We start from the raw sequence: 25,793 nt of genomic DNA, 5'->3' as shown, positions 1-25,793 counted from the left end.
GTTTTATTTCCTAGTGCTTACTGTGTGTGTAAATGTGTTACTGTGTCGGTATATGACTGTGTGTGTGTATGTATGTTAGTATGTTACAGTGTGTTAGTGTGTATAAGCATGTTACTGTGTGTGTGTAGAAGGAGCTTGGGACCTCCGATGTAAGTCTCATAGGGAGGCCCCAGCTATTTTTCACAGCTATAAAGTTTTCCTGCCTTCACCTTTTTTCTTTTTGCCTCTTTTCCCTTTCTTTCCTTCTGTTCCTTTCTTTCTTTTGCCCTGTTTCCCTTTTCCACCTTACTAGCTAGAAATGTCTGCAAAAAAATGGCTAAGTGACCAAAAACATTTGAACGGTAGTGTATATACATTAACATACACACACAGAGTACTTACTGTATCCTTCACTTCCCTCTCTATGTTCCTTGTGGCCTACGGCTACCTCACTAAGCAGCAATCCAATCGTGTCCCGCAATTTGCATCATCCATCCTACCTCACTGACACTGCGTGCCAAGAAGTGATGTCACTTCCGGACATGCAGTGTCAGTAAGGGAGGATGATTGCCCAATGGGATCACAGCTTTGTGGGATATGTTAAAGGTATGGACCGTCATAAAGCCGAGTCCCCAGGCTTTATCCAGAGAGTTATATTTCCGCATGACTTGAACCTAGGATGGACACATTAATACCTGCTAATGTTTTCTTAAACGTAGCCATCTTCGCCTATGTATAAAATGATAACCATGTTGCACCTGTTGAGCCAAAATAGAACTGTCTGCAACAATAGATTCTGTTGCAGACAAACGTTTTTAGATCACTTTATTGTGCTAGAAGTCTCTGCCAACCTGTCCTGGTGTTACCTGTTGCATAGTGACATAAAAAATGAATGCTTGAAAAGAATTTTTGTCACAATTTTGCCTCCTTCTGTTCTCCTGTATGAAACCCATTACATGTATGCTGTACAATGAAGACTCGAGCACGGGTAACAAATTTTGTTTACCAGTCCTTCGGCTCGGACGAAATCTGAGGGCCTTTTTTGTTTCAGAACAACATTCAGGGGCCGTTCCCAAAGGGAAATCTCACTCTTTACATGTCTTTTTAATGTCTCCTTATTTCCAAACTTCACGTTAGTCTGAATTAGTAGGTACTTAAGATAGCAAATAACCATACATACATCTTAAATATATTAACAAGAGATGTGTTTAAATATGCCTTCTGGAAATAAGTCAAATACACAGTGTTATCCCTATTACAGATTACAGCAGTTTTTCTATCTTATCTCCAAGACTATTAAACTCATACTGTTCCTTCATTAGATCTAATCATATCCAGAAATCATGTCCCAGAGCAGAAAACATGCCAACGCAAACTAATAAAATCAAGGTTACCTCTGTTAAATTATTTTATGTTAAAAAAAAATAGATTAGTTTACTACTAGGCATGCAGTCTGTTATCCCAGAACTCATGTGGGCATTATAGCTATCCGTATAAGGGTCATAGGAATTTATAGCCACACTGTATGAACTAGACTTGTGCATTCATAATCCGGCTAACATGAAAACGAACACGTAGAGTGCATTTTTGTTTTTCAGCCCGAATACCGAACATACGAACATGGCGGGGGAAAAACGTATACGAAGACGAAGACACACAAGAATCTTCGTGTTTGTCTTCCTCTTCTCCCTGGTCCCTTCCCCATCTAGCCTACCTTATATACACAGCATTGCAGGGGTTTGCGGGAGCGGAAATCCGTAGATAATGCTAGAGGAGGCCCCTGCCGGAGACCAATAAAGTTATTCTTATGGACATTTAACTCCTGGCGGCAAATCTACAGATTTCCGCTCCAGTTGACCCCTGCGATCCTGCATAGATATTGGGAGCGGAAATCCGCAGGTTCGCCGTCAGGAGTCAAAGACCTTTAACTCTTGGAGCAGAGAGACAGGCAAAGTTCCCCGTCAGGAGTTAAAGGGCTGTGCAAGCGACTCCATTGGTCGCCTGTAGGGGTCTCCTTAGGCAGAGGGAGAGACCCGGCCAAATTGCGGCACCGGGATTTTAAAAGTCGGTACGAGCGACTCTATTGGTCGCCAGCAGGGGGCTTGTCTGCCATCAACCAATGAAGTACAGGTGCACTTAATTGATTGATGGCAGAGGAGGCCCCTGCCGGCAACCAATAGAGTTGCTCGTACGGACATTTAAAATCCTGGCGCCAAAGCTGCTGCGTAGTGCATACCACGTTAACCCCGTATTAACCACTTCTACAAAAAAACAGGAAAAAACTAAGAATGTACAAGCATATTTGCCCGAACCAAACACAGGAACAGGCGAATATTTGTGGAATACACAGATTTTTCCCCCACAAAGACGAACACGAAGAGTTGGCTGGCACCCAAGTCTAGTATGAACATAGAACCCCTCCCCCCACAAAATAATTCCTGTTCCTCAACAAGGGCACTTTTCAGGGATCCTGCCTTGAAGTGATGAGTTTATGCAGAGCTTGCCATGTGTATTGCCCCTTAAACAGTGTCATGTTCTTTTTTTTCCAGTGCAATGCACTAGATCTCAGACAGTAACGAGAGGCCTTGCATCTGTACACAGAGATTGGAAAATATGTGGTAGAAAGGGCATCCTTTTCAATGTTCTCTCACCCCATATCACAAAGGCAGACAGAATATATATAAACTCACAACTCCTTGCCCTACTGTCTGACAAACACTTACACACTAACACACGCACTATAACACACTCACAAGCTTATTCATACACACTCACACTAACAAGACTCACTCTAAAACAGTTACACACATATTAGACTTATACATTTAGGTCTGTACAAATTGCAAATTTACAGCATTTTGGTAAATTCGATAAATTCATGTGAAACCCCCAAAAATGAGGCCAGACCCCCCCAAGAATCAGACAAAAACAAAGCAAAAAGCTCTGAATTTTGGTCAGATATCCGTGGGTCCACATTCAATCACACTGTCTCACACTCTTAATAACTCTCTCACACTCATTCTCGTTCACTCTCTCTCACTAAATGTTTCTCTACCTTCTCTGCCGACTACTGCTGCTCACCACTTCCGCATCTTCTTCTTCTACAGCTTCTTCTGCATCTTCTATCTATTCCCTTCTCTTCTCTCTTTTATCTTCAATCTCTAATCTTTAATCTTCTTTCTAAGTCCGGATTTCAGGGACATAACCTGACAAAATCTGCCAAAATGGCAGCGCTGCAGTGACCTCCTCTCCCCTGATTGGAGGATCTGTGAGGTGGCGGAATATTGCCGGAACTTGCTGGATTATGTCCGCAGAGATGCAAAAGAAGATTAAGGAAGAAAATAGAAGAAAATGCAGAAGAAGATGCAGTCTGTCAGGGCCCGTGTAATCAGGTTGGGTAGGAGCCTCATTGCAGGGGATACCTGGGGTTCTGCTGCACATGGCGATGCATGGTAACCGAAGGATAAGACAGACGGGCACAAAGGAATACACCACAGGTAGAATTACAGGTAATGCTATGTATCATATATATTGCAGGACAAGCAAATACAGGTTAAACAGTCTCTTAGCAAGAAACGAGACGTATAGCAGGAAGCCCACTGAAGGTAAGAAGTCCACTTGGAAGGGCACAAGGTAGGAACGATACAGGATCAGGTACCAAGGAAACCAGGAACAAGTCAGGATCAGGTACACAGGAAGCCAGGATCAGGTACAGAGCCATAGCAAAACGGTCCCATAACTTCAATGCAAAGGCACCTAACAAACAGGGGAGTGTCCAGATATAGGCCTGGTCATTAGGTCAGGTGTTTAATGATAGGCTTCAGGTGAGGGAGGCAGGGTACTAAAGCCTGTTGGTTAGGTCAGGTGTGGTAATGGCATAGGCTTCAGATATGACAGATACAGCATAAAAAACACAGCTGAACATAAATACACAGAACATGGATTAAATACATAGCAAACAAAGGGTTAAACTTGAATTATCCTGCAGTCAGGATAGAATCCTGACACAGTCAGTAGAAGCAGTAGTGGTCAGCAGAAAAGATAGGGAAACATTTAGAGAGCCATAGAGAGAATGAATAAGAATGCGTGTGAGAGAGTGAGCAACAGAGTGAGAGAGTGAATGAGGGCATGGGGCAACTAATTTACTTCCCCCAATTTTCAGCCAAGCCAAATGGGCAGGGAATGAAATTCGTTGCCCGAAAAACCAATGGGCCAAAAACTAACCAAATAAATGGTCATTTACACACTCACACATGTACATACATGCACACTTACACCAAAACATCCTGCAGGGTCACGTAATGCCGCTAGTTGTGCTTCCACCATCCAATTTGGACTTTACCTCTTGAAATAATTATGCACAGGGCAATTGTTCGTTTTCATACACTTGGCTAGAGAGAAAAATTACAATAAAATTCTACTTCTGACTATGCTTTTTGTTCTTTTACTAGTACTATATCTGGACTTCGCATGTGGTTGTAGCTATTAAATCTAATAAAATATATGGGTTGAATTCCTAAAATGCTGACAACCTGTCTTGAGAAATGTAGGGTGGAGTAAACCTGACAAAACCCACACAGGTCTGTCTACCTCAAGTATAACTGCCAACAGAGTCCACCCATCCGTCAATGAGAAAAATCATATATATATATATATATATATATATACCTCCCATTGAGCTTGGGACTTAGCCATGATGCCTTATGGTAACAAATCATCCATGCCATATGCATGTCACGGTTTTAGGCAAGTATCAAGAAGTTGCTTCTAAGCAAATATATACACATTTGTTGGGACTGAATGAAATTAAAATAATTTTACTTCAAGGCGTCATAGTATATAAACTGTTTTAGTGTTACGTGACCATGCTCAGTGCCTCGATTACTGGGTGCCTGGGTGCCATGCACCCACAACATCCGCCTTAGCACAAATGCTTCTCACTATCAACCCTCTTGGCACTCAAATGGTATTTGGGTGAACTTCATCCCCCCCACACCTGGGGCCCTTAGATATAGGGGTAAGTATTGTGTTTTAATTTTTTTTTAGTTATTTAATTTGAAGCACTACCCTCTCCGGCCCACAGTGCAGGGATTGAGGGAGTGAAAAAGGAACAGGATGAGGTCCGTGCCCCTTCAAAATATTTTTGCCAAATTTAGACCCTGAAGAGTTTTAATTATACTTTTAAGCCCGTGCCTTTTCTGGTGGGACAAGGTTGAGACTGGGGATGGTGGTTAGGGGGGTGTACAAGGGCACTATACTTGCTCAGGTTAATTTTAATATGCTCCAGCCCACTGCACACAGGGTGGGGGAAGATGGGGTGGAGATCATTGGTTCCCTTTGACTAATAGGGAAAGGTGGGGGCCTCAAAAGTTACCTCACAACACACTAGGGGATAACATGTGCAACTTACAGGTTAATAACCGCTGCAGTTTGTGTAATTATTTGCCAGTTATACTGGCATGCGTTTGCAGTCTAGTAACAAACTGCTATGTGAATTTCATGTATTAAACAAACACATTGGTTAAACGTATAAATAAGTCAGTTGTATTTGTAGCTAATCCTACATCCATTAGTAGTGCCATAAAAGAGCCTAAATTGAGCATAAAGCAATAAAATGATCATATTCCAGCTTGTTTTTTTAGCCTTGCTTCTTAATGACAGAGACCTTTGTACCTGGTATTGCCTGGAACCACAGAATAATACCTGCCAATACCTGCCAATATTTCTAACCACAGTATTCTTAGCTTTTTAATATTAAATCTGTGTTGTATCATTTATGCCACCCTCATCTTGCAATCCAAAAAATATGCACCCTACAAATTGTTGAATGCAAGAGAGTATTAGGTATTCTAAAAAAAATTTCTTTAGTGAGGGTGTTTTCTACCCCAAACCTTGAAACTTTTTCAGCATTTTTTCACTATTCTTTTCTTTATCATGATTCTCTTTTTATTACAAATTATGTATAGTTTTTTCAGACATACAGAGCTATGTTTTGAAAAAAAAATTAAATGCATTGCCTACATTCAGTATAAATAATACATTACAATAATGAATTTTTTTAAAAAAAATCATATTTTCCTCTAATATTTTACTATGATAATGGTCCCCAAACTGATTTTGTTGACCAAAATACCACAAAATATATTGATGTAAGTGTCTTCATTAACCAACATGTGTAGGTTTTATTTTTTTTATTTTTTTGGAAGTTAAGGGACACAAAATTTGAAATTTTCTAATTTTATTTTGTGAAGCCTATGTCCTGTTTGGGACTATTTAGCAGCCCACCAGCTCAAAATACTCCCGCAGAAGTATATATGTTTTTTTTTTGTTTTTTTTAAGAAAAACCCAGGGTATTTCACTAGGAGCATTTGAAAAGGACATCCCCAACCAAAACTGAAGACTAAACTGATTTATAAAAACACGTTTTAAAACTTGTTTAATATATATGCTTTCTAAAAGACTTTACTGCAATAGGAGGGAAATGTTGGCTTTTAAAATGAGTCGGGGTGTTCTGCTAAGTAATGACTTGCATACAGTTTTGTTTGGTGAGCTACGAGATCCAAAAAGCTGTTGGTTAGAAACAGCTTAAGAAAATGCTATGGCTCAAAAACATCATTAGTGTGAACTTGGGTACTTATGCCAGGTGTTGCCATATAAATCTGGTAACACCATGTTGGCAGGAATCCATGTTGAGGTGGACTGACCTCTTCCTTAGATGTGATATTAGACATGTCCTATATATGACCCATGTCTGAGGCAGTCAGAGTGTCATTAGACGGATTGTCAGATTCTGACTCTGCCAGTACAATGTAGGCCTGCTCTGCTGTATGCAATTTAGCCATTTTAAAATAAGCATAAATAAAAAATGTTCTCCCTACCTACTAAATAAATCACTCTGTATCTTCTCGCTCAGGGTTCTCTCTGCTCTACAACAAACACATTTACAACAAATGAATAGAGCATCACGAGGAGTCCATTCATAAAAGAAGGGTGATCCCGTCATCATGCAAGACTTTTGACGTGTGGAGCATTAGTAGCGGTTCCTGTGGTCGCTAGTATGCACCAATCCAGCCTGCCGCTGGATAACTTTTATTTAATTTTTCACCTATTTTAATTTTTATATTTTTTCTCATTTTACTAAAAAAAAATTTTTCAACTTCACTGAGGCTGCTGACCGAGGCATCCATTCAAAATGGAAGTGCTGTTTGATTGCAAGATATGTTCAAGACTTCCAGCCTTGGCAGGGTGAATACCAGATCCCGTATATACATAGTAGTAAAAAGAACAAAATTTCCCCAATATTATAGAAAGTACAACAAAAATGATCGCTCCCAGTAAGAACATTGACCAGCAGCAGTAGGGCACTAGGCTTGTGTAAGTTGTCCACAAATTAGAGGTTTGACTAGTAGTGTAAAGGCACAACTCTCTTACACAATTCCAAAATAATGCCCCAGCAGGGACAAGGGTAAGTTACAACTAAAACCAACCAATCCAGTTCCCGGGATCAAAAATACCCATATTATTACCCCACCCTAAAACATCACTTTTATTAACATGTTTGTTAAAAGGTATAACCAAAAAAGATGTTTTTTGGTGACCGTGTCACTGGTCATGATTCAATTATTCTTGTTGTTAGGACTGCAGCCATCAACAGTATATATGATTTGATACTATTAGTGTTATATGACCATGGGCATATGCCCTCATGTCACAGTGACGTATACCTTTTACGGTAAGACTGGTGACACTGGTGTTTTTAAATATCTTTTTTTGGTCATACCTTTTAACAAACACGTTAATAAAAGTGATGTTTTAGGGTGGGGTAATAATAAGGGTATTTTTGATCCGGGGAATGGGATTGGTTGGTTTTAACTCTCTTACACTGCTCAAGAACAGGTTTTACATTTTAAACAATTGAAACACAGTCCCAGTGGAATGCTTGTTTTGTCAATAATTTTTATCAATAAAGAATACGATATGATAATTTATAAAGATAATAAAATAAATGTTTTAGTTGTCCACAAGTTAGAGGTTTGGCTGGTCTGGTAGCATACATTGGCAACATCTTAATCAACTCTCCTCAGGAACAGTATACTTTTAATAAACTTCTAAAACACTCTGTGTGGAAGCACAATTAAATGCTGAATTTTGTCACAAATATATCTTGCCTCAGTTAACTTTATAACTATAAATGGTAAAAACAAATCTGCCACAGTCCCTGTATAAGTGTATGTAACAGATATATTTACATACACTATTACGGTACACTACAGCTTGTCTAATCCACCCCAGAACATTACATTTTCTGCACAAAAGTAAACTATTAATTAAAATGAGCATACATCTCAGCCTCTGCTTAGCAAACTGTCACTGACTGTCACCAATCATTTCAGACACATTTTTTGTTCGTTGTTGGCTCATTCGTTTTTGGACAACAAATTCAGTTTCCTGTGCTTTTTGAAACAGGGGTTTCTTTATTTGGAAAAATGTATTGCCCCAAAAAATGCCTATCCCTTAATCCTGTCTGTGCCCCCTGCACTTTCCTCCTGCCTTGTATCTGCCCCTCACCAGCCCACTTACCTACTCCAGCCATTTTCTGGTCTGCTCTGATCTCTCTTTGCAAAAGCAAAGATCATGGTGACAGGAAAGGTGGGAGAAGGGAGCAAGAAGAGAGGGGCAGTGAGATAGTGTCCTGCTGCAGAGAAAAAAAAACAGCAGGAGAAAGCTGCCCTAAATTATAAAATGACAATTGCTTGACTGCAGAGGTAAATTCTTACAGGCACTGAAATCATATACTTGTCATTTGCATATAAATTATGCTGCCCTGAGATTTTTACATTCTACTTAATGTAAGGTATTCTTAATTTATTGAGGGGTAGGTGAATACATGAAACAGCCTCTCAGCTTTAGAAGCTCGAGGTCCACAGAATCCCTGAAATGTGTACATTTATTTGCTGTATTTGTTCATATTTAATAAGCAGCACGCTACGTTTATTTGACCCACTTTGAACCTTAACCACGTTTTCTGGGAATGCTGTCAAAACTGCTATTCACGGCTTGCTTAAGCCTGCCTGACCCATCTTGGTAAAATGTGTGAGAGTTCCCACCTGCCGGCACCGACTTAAAAGCATTAATTATCAGCTGTGTCAGAAGGGACTCTCCAACCATTATGTGCTGTTTAATGCATATGATAGCTGAGTGGATACTTTACATATTTTGTGCTCCCTTTACAGTTTCCTCTCACAAGGGCCAATATTCAATCAACAACCAGATTTAACAATACGGGATGAGGATGGTTATGAGAGAGATTGTGATAAAGACTATGTTCAACAAAGTTCAAGGCTGTCTTTTTATGGGATACAGGCAATGCTAATGCATTGTGGTGCCCTCGCATATTCAGAGTACAACAAGAAGTGTTAATTAATGCTACAAGAGTATATATATGGGAAAGGTTGTTCACAAGATAGATAAATGTATTCATGTAACTAATATGCTGAATATGTTTATTGTGTGTTTAGTGTAAGCAAAACAATTGGGCCTGTTTTCTAAAGCACAAGTGCTCGTATGTTGGCAGCATAAATGCAAGTTTGCTGATGTCAATAATTATAAGAAGAAGAGATAACCATCAACTATGATTCATAAATTGAATATATTATGTGTATTGGCTATGACATAGAACTTAGGATAATATACATTTAATAATTGTTTGAACTTGTTTTCTTTTTCCATTCTGGTAGACTTCAGTGAACTACCGGTATTTTAACAATTTTCAATTAAAACCCTTAATAATCCTATTAATATCTGTTTCTGTGAAAAAACATGTGACCTTATATGTTTTAAGTACAGGTACATTTTTACTCCAACCTCGCAATATTTAATGGTCCTTGTGGGACATCAATATATCTACAACCAAAAATCTGTTTTACAGAGATCTATGACCCAATTGGAACTTAGCATCCAACAAAAAATGATCTGCATTGTAATCCGTGTGAAGTCTAAATATAGACCTTCTATGTTCTCTGTGTTTTGTTTAAACTTCCTGTGCTTGCCTACACCTTTTTATTCTCATATTTGCCAATGACTTCATTATTTGTACAGTAGTATCAATGAATGCATGTTCTGTTTCTTTCTTGCTTAGAAATTCCATCATCCTGTATTTCTCACTATACTATTCCAAGACTAAAGCAGATTCATAGATCTGTAACAATAGCGGAAATAATGTATTGCCCTCTTTTTTTAATTCTTCAGAATAGCTTTACGCACATTCTAAACTTTGTGAATCACTAGTGTTGCTGTGTTCTTCCAACTGAAGTCTACTACATCTTATACCCTTCCCAGAAACCAGACTTTTCTCTTAGTCTTTCTGATCTACATACTCTGTTGATTATTTATTATTATTATTATTATTATTATATTTTATTTATATAGCGCCAACAGTTTACGCAAGAACTTAATGATAATTTTATAACTTAATGCAGCATTAAAACATAATTCCTATACCTGTCAAATATCCAAACTCTTTCTGGAAGTTATTTTTAACCATGTAAACTTTTAGTTATCAGTCTGTTATTATTATTATCTTTTATTTATATACCGCAAACAATTTACATAGCGCTTAATACAATACATATATTCAAGGGGTCTGACAAGACAAGAATTGACAGACTAAGACAAAGCGATACATTAGGTGGAGACAGGGCCGGCCCAAGACAAAATGCCGCCTGGGGCGAAGTTTAAAATGCCGCCCACCCCCATTATCTACCCTTCCTCTTGCTGCCGCCCCCCCATTATCTACCCCCCCCGTACTTACCGTTCAGCAATCCTGCACTGAGTCTCCCTGCTCTGTCTCGGTGCCGGCTTGTAATGCAGAGCGCCGGAAATGATGTCATCTTCCGGCGCTCAACATTACAAGCCGGCACCGAGACCGAGCTAGAGGGCTCGCAGAGGAGAGAGAGAGGGGCGCCGAGCGGGTACTGACAACTTGGTAAGATAAAACCACTCGGTGCCATCTCTCTCTTCTTTAACCCCTTAAGGACAATGGGCGGTCCCAAAACCCATTGAAAACAATGCATTTTGAGCCCGTACATGTACGGGCTTTGTCATTAAGGGGTTAAAAAAAGGGCTTCAAAAGTGCCGCCTGGAGCGGTTGCCCCACTCGGCTCCATTGTCGGGCCGGCCCTGGGTGGAGAGAGCCCTGCTCGCAACCTTACAATCTTGAGGGAACCTTTAATTTAAATGTGACACAAACGCTGGCACTCATACACTGTTGCCAGAGAAACTGAAAAATGGCTTCTTCAGCAGAAACAAAAAATACAGCGTTCAAGTTTATTTGCATAACATTTTACAAAGTGCAAATCATGCTTTGAATATGTGAAAGTGTTATTTAGTATGAATGACATAGACTGAAACATTTAGTATATAAGATTATCAGGTAAAACAACCTTGCGTTCTTGCATGTAAGAAATAAATCAGATAACCTTTCTCTGATTACGCTACTAATAAAGTCCAATATAATGTTGCATCAAAAACTTTTCTGTGATCAACTTATTTATTCCTCCTTGTATATACGTTAACTTTATAGTGAATTAAGCTGAAGAAGTGCCATATACCAAAAGCTTGGGAAAATTAGAAAAGCTATCATGTAGCTATCTCGTGAGATGGTGGTAGATAAGTGGAATAGCATTCCAGAATGCATGGGATAGTCATATGATTATACTGAATATAAGACAAGACCAAGGATCACATACAATTCCAGATATTCAGAGCAGCGAATGGTTCTCATCTACTAACAAATTCAATGTTTCTGTGTTCCCCAAGTTTGAAACCTACAGGCTTTTGCAGCAGCTTGTTCTTACAATTGATTTGTTCTCCTGTGAAGTGCCAAAATGTATATTGTATTATTTGAAAGGTTGGAGCAAGTATAAAGCATAAGTCAATTCATGAACCGACTACGCAAAGGCAACAAAGGCGCACCTGAACATAAACTAGGTCACAGAATGTCGAGTGTAAAATGTGCAATCTAATAACAGAGACACAAAGAATAGTAGGTGTGTATAAACATGAAGGATATATATATATATATATAGATATATAGATATATATCTATATATATATCTATATATCTATATATATATATATATCAGGTACAGGATAAAGATAAAAATGATATGTATGTCAGTGCAACCTACAGTAGATGGTAAATGGATCTCATATAAGAAAACATGGAAGACACAAGCTTCTTCGGAATCTAACATAGGAATACAACAACTCTACAGTCCATTCCAAAAAAAAAACTTTGGCTATAACTTTCATTAAATGAACTTTCAGGCATGAGGAAAAACACACCCAAGGAGCTGATATGCAGGTATATTCATGTAATCATACACTTTTACTTATCATGCCTTCTTCCCAGTTTTTATTAATCACATCTTTGATGCAGCTACATTCCCTTAAAATTGCAAACAAAAGATCTAATATGTTTTTTTTTTACGTGTGTGTCATTCTTGGTCTAGGTACTATCTGATCGTAGTCGATATCACTGCAATGTGGTAATTCCCACTGTGTTATCACTGTAGTATTTGTAATATGTCCTAGACATCACATATTTGTTGAATTGTCCAACAAAGCAAAAACAAATTACTCGATGTTTAAAACAAATTTTGGGTTACTAATTAATGATCTGGATTTTCTCATGGAAAGCATCTAATTACCATCAGTATGATATTCAGTGGGTATAATTAACCTAATGCATTTCTGCCTGATAGAACACAGACATATGTTTAAGGAAAGATAAATGAATCTACTCAGTATGCTCATGTTTGAACCAATTTATTAATGTGTATCATAACGATAAATTAACTATCTTACATTGTACAAATCATTAATAGAAACCTGGGGGAAAACTATACAAACGTATTTTAAGCATCTCATTAAACTGGAGTATATATTAGTGGCTGCCTAATGGAAAATATAACAAAGTTTTCAGCATACACAGCTATTTAAATGCTATGTAATGATTAATGTTCTAAATGTTCACAAGTGAAAGTTGGCACAATTTGAACAGTTTACCAGTTCATTATTACTTTCACGTTTAATGAAAGCTGTTCCAAGGTAATGTACAATTGTAATACATATGGGAGATCTACTGACAGCCAAAACTTTGTGTGAGCGCTAGAACCCTTACAGTGTTTGAAGGTCTGATTAGAAGCATGGACCTGTGTAAAAGAGTATCTGATGACCTCCCTGCCCCACACACATCTTCGATTACACATATTGCTGCCAGGAAAGCAGGGCTTCAGAGGTCTGCTTGGTGACCACTGTGTGATCAGCTGCAGTGAGTTCAAAGTGTGGAAAAAATAAACATAATAAAGATAAAAAATGAATAAATCGAGGGACCCTAGTGAGGTTACAATTACATTGTCTATGGTACCCTCACATAAAAAAATAAATCTATAAAGTATTGTGGTGTAGTATGTAAGAGAGTGTTTTCACACTCCAAAATATATGTAAAAACTATATGTGGGGTGTTTCATCAATGCCACCTATCCCGAAATTCAAAGGAAAATTGTAAAATACAGATAAATATAAAATGTACATGGATATACAAAACATGGAAAATGGTAAAACTGGTCAACAATCATACAGTAAAAAAGGTCAAAAGGAAACTCTGGCTCAATCCAGACGATGATGATCATTTCATCTAACCACAATAGTTAGATACACCTAGTATTCGTTAAAAACTGAGAACTGAATAGCACAAAACAAGATCTATATTTACACAAAATTAGCACACAATGTACACCCATTGTCACAGCATAGGGGTTCATGTTGGTCCAAAAAGCCTTGATGATTACATGTACAGAGTTAGAAACGTATGATATAGCATTGGCTATACATTGGTTAAAAATGTACATTTCTCCCGTGTAACTGAGTTTCTACCTATTGTTCTCTGCAGACAGCCTTGCTAATGACATGAAAATAAGAAACCCAAAAATGTAACACATTCAAACAAGCCTCCAAATGTTAATATCACAATTTCTTCACTCATTTGTGTATTATATAAAAAAGAAATTGGTGTGAATACAAAGTTTTCTTGGTTCATATGCAAACAAGATACAATTAAATTCCAGGCAGACAGAACAGGTGGAGGAAATTCTTTTCAAGCAAACATAAGCACTACATGTATTCATATCTTGAAGACAGTTTTCAAGTGAAATATTTTTTTAAAGTATAGTCTTGCCTATTTTTCCCCAAAATAGGGAACTTGATGTTGACTGTGACTAATGTAAAATAAATGCAACAATCATAAACTGTTTTTTTCTATCCCTTGCCAGTGCACTTGCTAACTCAGTATATATTCCGCTAGAGATAGTACGGAAATCAGCTTTATCTCAGCTCTTATCAGAATCTGAAGACAAATGTTTAGACAAATTTATTGACTGTCCCTTAGTTATCTTTCCCTGTTTTTCCATATTTTCCCAGGGCCGTAGGAAGGGTGAAGCACTCACCTCGGGCGCAGCTGCGAGGGGGCGCACAGCCACCCGATCAGCAGCTGCATCCTCCAGGACTGATTGGGGAGATCACGCATCTCACTGACCAGCTCAACAGGGCCCTGCCAGCAATGTGATTCACCATGAAGCCCCTAAAAAAACAGGAGCGATTCTATAGGGGAGGTGGAGAGCAGAGAGGCCGCCTCCCCTGGGCCGGTCTTCCGGGGACTGCCGATGAAGCTGCACAATTGTGCTCTCCACAATCCCCCTCCAACCGTCCCAACATTAGGGAATTGGTCTGCCAATTCAAACCTTGGCTTCTGTTCTCCCTAACCACTACGCGCCGGCAAATGATGCAGAGCGCCGGGATATGACATCACCCCGGTGCGCTGCATCAATAGTCAGGAACATAGTGATGAGGGGGGACTAAAGCAGAGGCCAGGAGTGACAGACCTCACGCTCCCTCCACAGGATGGAAGATAGAAGATGATGGAAGATAGAAGATGATGGAAGATGATAAAAGTAAGAGAAGTAATTGTTTTGGTTTAGCTGAATGCGTTGATATCGATGCAGTAACACTAGCTGAGCAAATAGAGCGACCGTTGATTCCTTTCTAAGCTCCTTCATCCCCATCTCCTGCCAGGCACCTTAAATGTTGTTAAGGGGATGATTTTTCGTGACGTGTCTTGAACGTCAATTGTCGTTAAGGAGTTAATTACTAAAACCACACAAACCACACTTTGCCAGGGTCGCCTTTACCACAAGGCAAAAGAAGAAGTGGCCCAAGTGGGTCATGTTCTACCATAAGGTTGATTGTGCAGGTGTCACATGACACCTTGTGATTTTGACACTGCCAGTAAGTGCACAAAGCACCGCTGGACCCTTCCAAGCCCCAAACTTTAGGCACACTAGTGCATAATGGAGGATGTTATGCTTTTGTGTGATTGTTTTAATTTTTTATATAAAATATTTTAATCAAAAACATAGATTTTTGAAACGCCATAAATGACCACTTTTTTGGTGTGGAAGGCATGGTACCCCTTATCATCCACGGGGAAGGACCCAGAACTGTACTGAGAGGGTAGTAGATACATGGAACAACCTCCCATCAGAAGTGGTAGCAGCTAATACAGTAAGGGAATATAAACATGCATGGGATATGCATAAAGATATCCTGAATCTAAGACAAGATCAAGCACTGAGTCGTACATCAAGAAAATGGGCAGACTAGATAGGCTGAATTATTCTTGTCTGCCATCAGATTCTATGTTTCTATGTTAATGAACACATTTGGCCTTCTTCTTTTTCTTCACATTGAAGCACTGAACATTGGGGGCTTAAAAAAGAGGCTGTATACTTTTTGGGGTGCTCCATATGAATGTCCAAATGCCAATGAATGAGTGAGGAAAGTATACTTTGTGAATGAGGGGTCATGTGCTTAAATATTATCTCCCTCTGCCTATGATTTGCATTCCTCCGCAACTGTTATCGCTACTCATGTCTCCAGGCTTTTTGGTCCTGTACCTATTATCTGGAATTCCATTAACTGTTCTGTAACACCCCTCTACGTATTCTTCTATTAAATACTAATTATAAAACAACCTTTTCAGAGACACATACAATATAGCCCTTAAACACTTCACCTACATTCTAACCACTCTCCCCACCTTTTACTGCATTCAGAATGCAGAATGCACAGGGGGCAGCTGGGAGTCCTGCCCTGGGTCGGGCCTAGGCCAGTGACCAAGGTAAATACACCCATTTACTCCATATGACCCCTAAAATCAAATCAGCCTTATCCAAACACCTTATGTCTTAATAGATTGTAAGCTCACAGGAGCAGGGCCCTCTTCTCCATCTGTTCTAGTGTGTTTTAACATGTCTGTGTTATTGTTTTTCTGTATATTGTCTGTTCTAATGTTATCAGTAATCTTCAATTCTTTCCTTTAGTAATAAAGTCTGCTGGTGCTCTATAAATATAATGTAATGAAAATATCTACTCTGTATCAGAAGGTCACATTAAACATAAACCCTTAACTAAATCTGTAGATTCCATAACATATGAGTACATTATTTTATATAAAATATAAAAAAATACATCAGGTATATTGCTTATAGATAAGAACTATTGAGTGTTTGTGGTATATATGCAAAGGAAGGGCAAGTTCTGTTGAAACAAGTATGTGATCAAACCCCTGCTCTCACATGACTTTAGCCATAAAGCAGATGTCCAGTCTGTCTAGTAATGGTACTGATTTAAGCTTTTTTTATTTTTAAAAGAATAATAAGTAGAACTTGGCCAAAAAAATCACTCATCTTCCTCTGGTTCAGCGACATGGTTGAGTTTCCATCAATGTTTATGCCATGATTAGCGTGTCATGTATGTCACACAGTCACTTGTGATGTCACGTGGCATTTATAATTTCAGGAAACATTGTGCATGGTATGACATCAGTGGACAGAAACTGTCAGTTTCCATCCATTTCAATGATCAACAATATTTCTGTGAAAGAGTTATCTTTTCATGATAACGCCCACAGAAACATTTTTCTATTGTTATCTAACTATGTTACCATCGTATAAAATAATTCCAATCAGTTAATGGAACATGTGCAATGTATACTTGAAAACATGTTAAAAATGCCTTAAATTTAATATATAACTAAGTGCTGTATACAAAGCCATTTTATTTGAGACTTTTATGTTTATTATCACATAAACATAATTATATTGTAAAATATGTGCTGTTCTCTACCACATAATCACCAACAAACAAAACCACACTGTTGCCGATCTGTTTTATTATATAAGTATTTTATATCATTAAAATTGCAAGCAATATATACTGTACACTGCTCCGTTAAGAATTATCTTGTTAAATAGTCTCTAAAAGTAGGGGTCACGCATTTTCTTTTTTTAAACCGTTAAATATGTTACAGGCAATGTTATAATTTCACTGGCTCTGAATCATGTCAAGGAGCTCTATTTGCTAGATTACCCACCTAACAGAAAATAGGGTACAGGTGACACAAATGTTTGTCACAAATATGTAACTGGATGGCAAACGAAAACCAATATAAGTTTGTTTAAGCACTGTCGAGATCAATGAACTCAAGCACATAATAAACTGAAGTCTGCAAAGAATCAATTCATTTTGGTGGCAAAAGAAACATTATTTAAATACAAAAAAATGCTTTGCTTCTACTAAAAAGAATCTTTACTACTCGTGATAGCTAAATCACAAGACAATTTTAGGAACACTGGCAGATATAAATGTGTTTATGGATTCAATGTCTCAAAATTATTTATGATTTATGATAGTGGAAAAATAATAAGCCAACAATGCTAAAAAACTAATGTTGCTATTTATTAACTGGTGCATAAAGTAACCAAGAATAGTAAATTCATTAATTGTTGTAGGGCGCATAATACGAGGTCATTAATGTCTAAAGGTCAAGGTGAGGATGAGTGAAATATTTCTTGTCAACAGAAAACAAGGTAAATTTCAGACCTTTTGTTGAGTGACATATTTACAAAGCACAAATTTATAGAGTTTTAGCTATATTTTCTGAACAGGTTCAAAACCTGTTTTCTTCCAAATCAAATACTATGCAGTAGAGGAATATGGGGCAGGGACTTAATGGAATCTCTTTACGACTGTAACTATACATACCACTTAGTGGTGTGAAAAACTGACAGGATTTGTGCATTACTGGGTTTACTAAAAACACAATATCTGGCCCATTGGATCTAATTGCTTTTCTCTATCCCACTGCTTTTAAGTATTTCTTGGCAGGGAACTGGGAAAACCAGGCCACAATATCTGGTGGTGTAGAAGTAAGGTACAGTCAAATCTGAAGGCAACAAAATGTGCTGTTTGGTTTCTAGCTTCCTAAGCAATCCATGTCTTTTGCCTCCCAAACTTACTGTAGATAATTTTCTGTTGTCTCTTCCACCTCACTCGTGAGCTTTTGCATATACTAGTTGCAACTCTGCCTATTGGACCATCCATAACTACATAATGTTTTGACACAATGGCACAATTTTCTCCCACCATTGTTTTAAACAAGGGTGATGGGTTATGGGGTTGTTATACTCAGGACAGTCGACAAGCTGGAGCATAAGGTAAAATAATCCTGTGCTTTTTCATATTCTACTCAGTGGTGGGCACTAGACATGAGTGTTTGGGCATAGAGCTGTGAATGACCATGATGTACTAATGCATAATCTGCCAGTGTACTGCCACCAGTAGGGCTGGACTGGTGATAACAGGGCAGCCCTGGTATGCCTGTTGACATAACTGGAGCCGCAGATGGATATGCATGGCATATTCAGCTACTTGCTGCACACTGCAGTTGAGTTTGTGGCTTTGTCGGCCAGCAGCCATCCAAGCATTTGCCCAGTGTACCAAATGGCCAGACATATTCACCTCTATTAAAAAAGTAAAGGTGGGCAGAGACCCAGACCTGATATCACTAGTGGCACATCATCAGCATAAAAAGTTATTTGACAAGTCTTAATGTACGAAAGTCAAAGAAAGAGATAATAAACAATATAAAATATTTGTATACGAAAGATGTCACTTCATGAAAATCCTATCGAGAAAAACAAAGCATCAACACACCCAGGGAGGTAATAAATACTGAAAACAAACTTCTTTTTACGATAAGAGCCAGTAGTTCAGTCAACCTAATATACCATACATACATGCATGCACTACAGATAAACCAGATAAATATGGAGTCTGACTAGCTGGATTCAGTCTGCTACTGACAGCACATTTACCCTGACACTCCCTGTGCGAACTTCCTTCACAACTTCCTCCTCGCCACGCAATATTAGTGGCCAACATTGTCACCAGAATATGGGAACTGATCGTCGTGACAAGAATTCTAAAAAATTTCTTGAAAATCCACACGTATACTCATTTGATTTAAAGGTCACCAGTTGCAAGAAAACACTCCCTTCATAATCCATAAATTAAAACTGACAAGGTTTCATGTTAACTACAGTTCAATGCTTGGTAAACAAACTCCACTACTGCGCTTAAAAGGTGTATAAATGGATTTGTTTGACTACTTTTTTGTCTCGGTTGAAGCGAAGATGATCTGGGAAGTAGGCCCAGCCAAGCAGCCCAATAATATAATAGCTCATAATACTTTGAATATGTGTGAAATTATTACATTGCAGATGTTCAAATGGGACAGAAACATAGAGTTTGATGGCAGATAAGAACCATTTGACCCATTTGGTCAGCCATTTTTTATGCCTGCCGTAAAATCCTCAGACCTTATTTGGCTCATGATATTGTCTAGTCTTATGCCTATCCTATCCATGTTTGGAAATCTCTAAAGATATCAGTTATGTTAGAATGGTGTACAACTTATGTACTACCCTGTCTGTACAACGTCCTTACATTGCATATAAGCCTCTTACCTTCTAGTCTTAGACTTGCCCTAACATTTCTCCTCCTAAGAAATATACTTCCCTTTTGTACAAGTGTACAAGAAGCCATTTAGGTATTAAATATGTCTATCAACTTCCCCTTCTCCCCTCTAAGCTATACATGCCGTTATTGTTTTGTCTTTTATCCTCATAATTGTAAATCTGCATACCAATCACTATTTTAGAAGTTCTTCTCCGAACCCTCTCCAAAACCTTTATCTTCTTTGGAGGGTTTGCACACAATACTCCAATACCATTGCATTTTCTGCCTGCTTTGTTACAATGCCTATGCACCTTTAAATCTTCAGAAATAAATATTACCAAACCCCTTCTTCAGTTGTCGCCACAGCACAATATCCCAAATAATATATTTTATATGCATTATTTTATATTTATTAACAGTGAATTGCAGCTGACGCATGCAGGATCATCCTTTAGACATGGCTGTCTTTAACATGGGGCAAAAAGGGGCAGTCATTCAAGGAGCCCATGACAGGAAGTGGAGGAAGAGAGAAAGAGGAAAGGGAAGCAGCTAGAAGAAACAACTTACAAAAAATTAAAACATAAATACAATAAAAGGACAAATAAGCAGTATGGGGGTAGAAAAGTATTGGGTGGAGACTGAGAAGTCAAGGGGGTTCCAATGAATTGGAAATTGGTTCTGACCAACAATATTTTGGGGCTATGTTTTTTTTTCCAATTTAACTCAAATGTATAGAAATGTTTCACTTGTGAGAGATAAAGCCAAGCCAATACTCCTGATCTACAGTCTTATTTTATATTTTTAGTTTTCTCGTATTGCAATGCATCGAACCAATAAATATTGCATGTTGCTATATAGTGAACCACAAATTATTCTGTCCTGGAGCAACCTTAAGCAAACAAGGGGCAGTTAGAATAAACCAGCATACACATCAGTATAGTAAGATATATAATAAAATGTTAGCATTCTGTAAATATTCCCAGTATATGTGTTTTGCTATATAATGTATTCTCTATTACAGAGAACTAATTTAAATTCACCTTCCTGTTTTGTAGAGATGTACAATGGGGGGGGGTCTTTCCTGGGCACAATGCTTGTCTGGACATAAATATTAAGTGTCATAATTTTATATAATTAATGAAAGTAAAATTAACTATTTTATGTTATATTTACAGAGAGAATTACAATTAGGTTGTAATGCATTTTTACGTTATGGCTGATTCCTTAAGAAAAAAAAAAGAATTAGAGGGCACAGTGTAATTTTTTAGCTTTATTCACAATACCCACATTTTCATTGTAACTTATCACCTCACCAGTACAGCTGGTGTGCATAGCGTGTAGTATTTGACCGTGCGCCCTTTATAACCACCATATGCAAATGAAAAATTACAATGTAGCATGGTGACTGTCATAAACAGGGTGTGTAATGAACATACAGTGTACAGTATACAGAAATAAATGAAATAGAATATAAATGTCCATAAAATATAAATAAGCAATAAGTACAACATAACTAAAAGAATAAAATACATTGTTGTTGCCATTCAAAATCATAACTAAAAAAATAAAATACATTATTGAGGCTTTTCAGCATGACGTTTGAAGTGCATAAAGTGTGCAAAGACAGAGAGAAACCAAGGTTCTCTGTACTTTAACACAAATACACAGGATCATAAATAGCAACTTGGGTCTATCAATGCGTGATGAGAGAAATTTGCATATCTTTATGTAGATAGGGAGAGGAAAACCATTACAATATATAAGAAATCTCACAGAGTCAACGTAAAGGCTTGTATCAACAAAAGAAGCACGCAGCTTTGGTCTTTATCACGTACACATAGCAAATCATTTATCAAACAGTCTTTTAGCAAATGTTACTTTCACAGACCAAATCACACCCCAATGATCACTGCTATCATTTTTTTTTCTTGAAAATATGAATAATTTAATAACAATTTTTTGCTATAAGGAAATAGAGACAGACACATACTCCCAAAATTATGTAATATCAAACTATGTATTGTTTTTTGAATTTTTTTTTTTACAAAATCATGAATAACATTTTTTGTTTTGATTCTCACATAAACACATAAGCTCCTAATTTTGAACATATCTTCGGACCACATTGTGAGCCGTGGAATTAGTGATCAGTGACAGGGAAGTCACGTGACACTTTCACATGCAATAACATGAAACTGGATAAAGTACACATGGATATCACTTTTTTCCGCCCCATAGCAATTCTGTAAATCCCAGAATACAAATGGTGTTATTATATTTCTTTCCAAGTAACATTGTTTATGCGTTACTCACCACTTTCAGATTTGCTTCTATAGTCTCAGATCCCGAGTTTCATTCCTCTGATTATTCTGAATTATCAGTTATTTGCTGGTTTAATGCTGATGGCTAATGTTCCTTAGTAAAGCTGTTTTTGTCTTTTTACGTTCAGTTGATGAGACGTTACCATATGCTATAGAATATTACCTTTACTTAATGGCGACAGGGCTGCCTACCATCAGATCGATTTACTAAACAAACTTAAAACGTGGGTGGGGATGTTAAACAGTAACCACTGTAGTAAAACCGCACAGAAATCTGAAAGCTACCAGTTTACCATCTCTTTTTACAAGACTATGCTTTGTAGATCATTCAAAGGAAAAAAACTACCCGTATTTCTCAAGAGTTGAAAAAAAAGATTTGAATCGTTTAGTAGAATATATTAATTTTATTAACAATAAAGAAAAAAATATTTATCCAATAATTAAATGAATAATGACACATTTATTAAAATGAAAGTATGTAGATTGCTTTATCATTCTACAAAACATATCAGATCTTTAAAAGTATGACTAGTATAATATTTCAACTACGCATCAGTTACAAGTGTGTAGGTGAGCATTGTGCCATATGAGCTCAGTGGGAAGGGACATTGCCCAATGGCTAGGAATTGTTGTTCTGAGCAGAATTGGAATCACAGGTTGAAGTAAAAAGAAGCAAGGAAACGCTATGTGAATTTTGTTGGAAAGGCAGGGCTTTAGGGATGGGCCCATGTATAATGCTTTTAACTTGCTTCAAATATCCAGAAATACATGTGGAAAGCTAAATAAGTCATTTGTAATTTCATATAGGTTGGCTAACCAATGGTGAGCAGTATAGTATCTGTGTTTTTGAGTGTCATTTGTTTAGCTAACAATGGATAAGTTATTAAACTATGTTCCCAAAGTTCACAAAAGTTCAGGGATTGGGGGCATCCTTTAAAAATGCCTAGGTTGCTCTATAATTAGAAATATAGAATTTGCTGCCAGATAGGAACCATTCGGTCCATTTAGTTTGATCATTTTTACTTCTGTAAAGACTCAAACCTTAAACGGTTCTCTGCCTTGTTTTAGACTCAGTATAGCTCTACCACTACTGCTGGGAGACTGTGCTACTTATCTACTAATCTCTCAGTAAAGTAAAACTTTCTTACGTTATATCTAAGCCTCTAGATAATGACTTCCTGTTCTAACATTTCTCCTATGTTTAAATAAACGTACCTCTTGTACTTTGTTAAATCACTTATGTATTTAAATGTTTCTCGCTTCTCCAAGCAATACATATGGAGACTTGCTGATACTTTTTATCCTGTAAACCATTCACCCTTTTAGTGCTCCTACTCTGAACTCTCTTCAAAATGTATATATGATTCTTAAAATGAGGTCTCCAGAACTGTTTGAAATACTCTAGGTCATTTCTGGAGTCAGGATAGAGATTTGTAATATGGTATAACCATCTACCTCTTTCTGCCTTAATCTCTCTAGCTATGCGGCCTAGCACCCTTCTTCCCCTCTCCTATGCTTTGTTGCATTGCCTGCTTAACTTTAAGTCCATTGAAATAATCACTCCTTTCTCTTCTGTGGTTGCAGACAGCGCTGTACTCTGTAATGCCATATTTGTCTTTCCAAGTGCATTATTTTACATTTATCAGTATTGAACTGCAGTTCCCATATGATTGGCCAAGTTACATAAACCATTAGCCACCTGGTTTATTCTACCCTAGTGCAGAAGTGTGTATCATCTGCAAAAAGACATATCTTACCCTTAAAACCTTTTGTAACATTGCTAATAAAAATATCCAAAAGTATGAGTACCAGTAACAACCTCTAAGGTACCCCACTAGCAACACAAATAATTATAACCTTCTGTCCTCTGTCACCCAACCATGATGTTATCCATTCAAACATTTTAACATTTGTCACAAAAAGCTGTGCATCTTTAGACCCACTCATTATTTAGGGAAATCTTCTAACCATGTTATTATGTAATATACCACACATGAAGTATTCTGTTTTTCAGGAGACATCATATGTAATATGTTTTTTTTTATTTGGCTAACATTTGAAAGACACATAACCATATATACCATATTTGTTATGCAAGAACAATGAAAACAATAGATTTCAAAGTGGTTTGCAACTCACTGCATTAATTACAAAATATATACTTGCACTTGTATTATTCCCCTTATCGTTTATTTATGTTGATGCTTTATACCACTTTGACTATGAAATATATCACTTGTAATCTAAAAAAATATTTTACTATGGTATTCGTTCGATTCTAAGATGACCTTGATTATAAGAAGACCCCCCAAAATTTGAATATTTATTTGGAAAAAGAAGAAAAAGCCTGAATATAAGACTACCATATAGGAAAAGTGTTTGACTAGTAAATATTAATTCACATGTAAACTATTTTTTCATATTTAATATTGATTGAGAAAAATGCATTTTTTATTTCCTTTTATTTGCCAACCTGCTCCCAGTTTTTCACATCTGCCTACAGTTCTGCACATCTGCACCCAGGCTTGCCACTCTGCCCCCCAGATATGCCTTACACCCCTTTATATGCCACTCTGCCTCCCTGATATTCTTCTCTGCCCCTGAAATGGCTTATACCCCCCTATTTGCCTTTCCGCTTTTTGCCCGGCACTTCCTCCGGGGCTTCTATGACTGAACACTGGAAAGTTATGTGACGCCAGAGTAAAGCTTAAAGTCTGTCAAAAATAATATATACAGGGCCAGTCTTACTACCGGCAGCCAAGGCAGCTGCCAGGGGCACCTTAACCCTGGCGGAGCAGGGCCAGTTGGGAAGATCATGGATCTCCCTCTAACTGGCCCAAAATGAAGGGAAAACAAGATCTGCTCACATAAACTGCTGCTTCAGTGCTCTTTCACACTTTGTGCCGGCAATTGATGCTGACCTCTGGCATATGATGACGCACAGTAGGGAAGCACTGAAATAGAGCTCTGGAGAAACCTCAGGAACCACGGGACCACCATTTTAAGAAAATAGAAAAGAAGCAAGAGAAAAGTAAGAGATGGGGAGAAAGAGGAAAGATGATAGTGAAAAGGGGGATATAGGGGGAGATAATGAGAAAGGTGAGAGATAATGAGAAATAAGAGAGATAGGTGGAGATAAAGAGAAGAAGAGATAAGGAGAAAGAAGAAAAAAGAAAACAAATGAGAGCTAATGAGAAATAAGAGAGAGAGGTAGAAATAAAAATGAGGGGAGATAATAGTGTCCTTCATTGAGTCCAGCAACTGTGGCATTCATAAAGAGCCTGAGAGAGAGTGAATGAGAGTGTGAGAGAATGTGAATGAGAGTGTGAGAGAATGTGGGTGACAGTGTGAGAGAATGTGGGTGACAGTGTGAAAGAGTGTAAGTGAGATTGAAAAAAACAATGAAATTCAAATGAAAATTCAGAGCGCTTTGCTTTGTTTTCGTTTGTATTATTGGTAGTCCCTGTTTGTTTTCAGAGATTCGTACGAATTGACAAAATTGCCAAATTTCGTTAACATTTAAGTAGGCAAAATTTTTGTAGGCAAATCTGAATGCACAAGTCTAATATATTTATC

General features: G+C 37.7%; 1 protein-coding gene across 1 annotated transcript in view; it reads right to left on the bottom strand.

Annotated features, from left to right (window-relative positions):
- HNF4G (hepatocyte nuclear factor 4 gamma) overlaps positions 1–22,413 on the bottom strand; it is a 36,386-nt gene extending 13,973 nt beyond the window's left edge. Inside the window, exon 1 of the mRNA XM_053466345.1 lies at positions 22,210–22,413. The gene's annotated coding sequence lies outside the window, so the exon portion shown is untranslated. The remainder of the gene's footprint in view (positions 1–22,209) is intronic.
- Positions 22,414–25,793: the final 3,380 nt, after the last annotated feature.

The sequence above is a fragment of the Spea bombifrons genome, chromosome 5 (genome assembly GCF_027358695.1).
Source record: "Spea bombifrons isolate aSpeBom1 chromosome 5, aSpeBom1.2.pri, whole genome shotgun sequence".
In the NCBI taxonomy this organism is placed as follows: domain Eukaryota; kingdom Metazoa; phylum Chordata; class Amphibia; order Anura; family Pelobatidae; genus Spea; species Spea bombifrons.
This window is presented reverse-complemented; position numbering and strand designations above follow the sequence as displayed.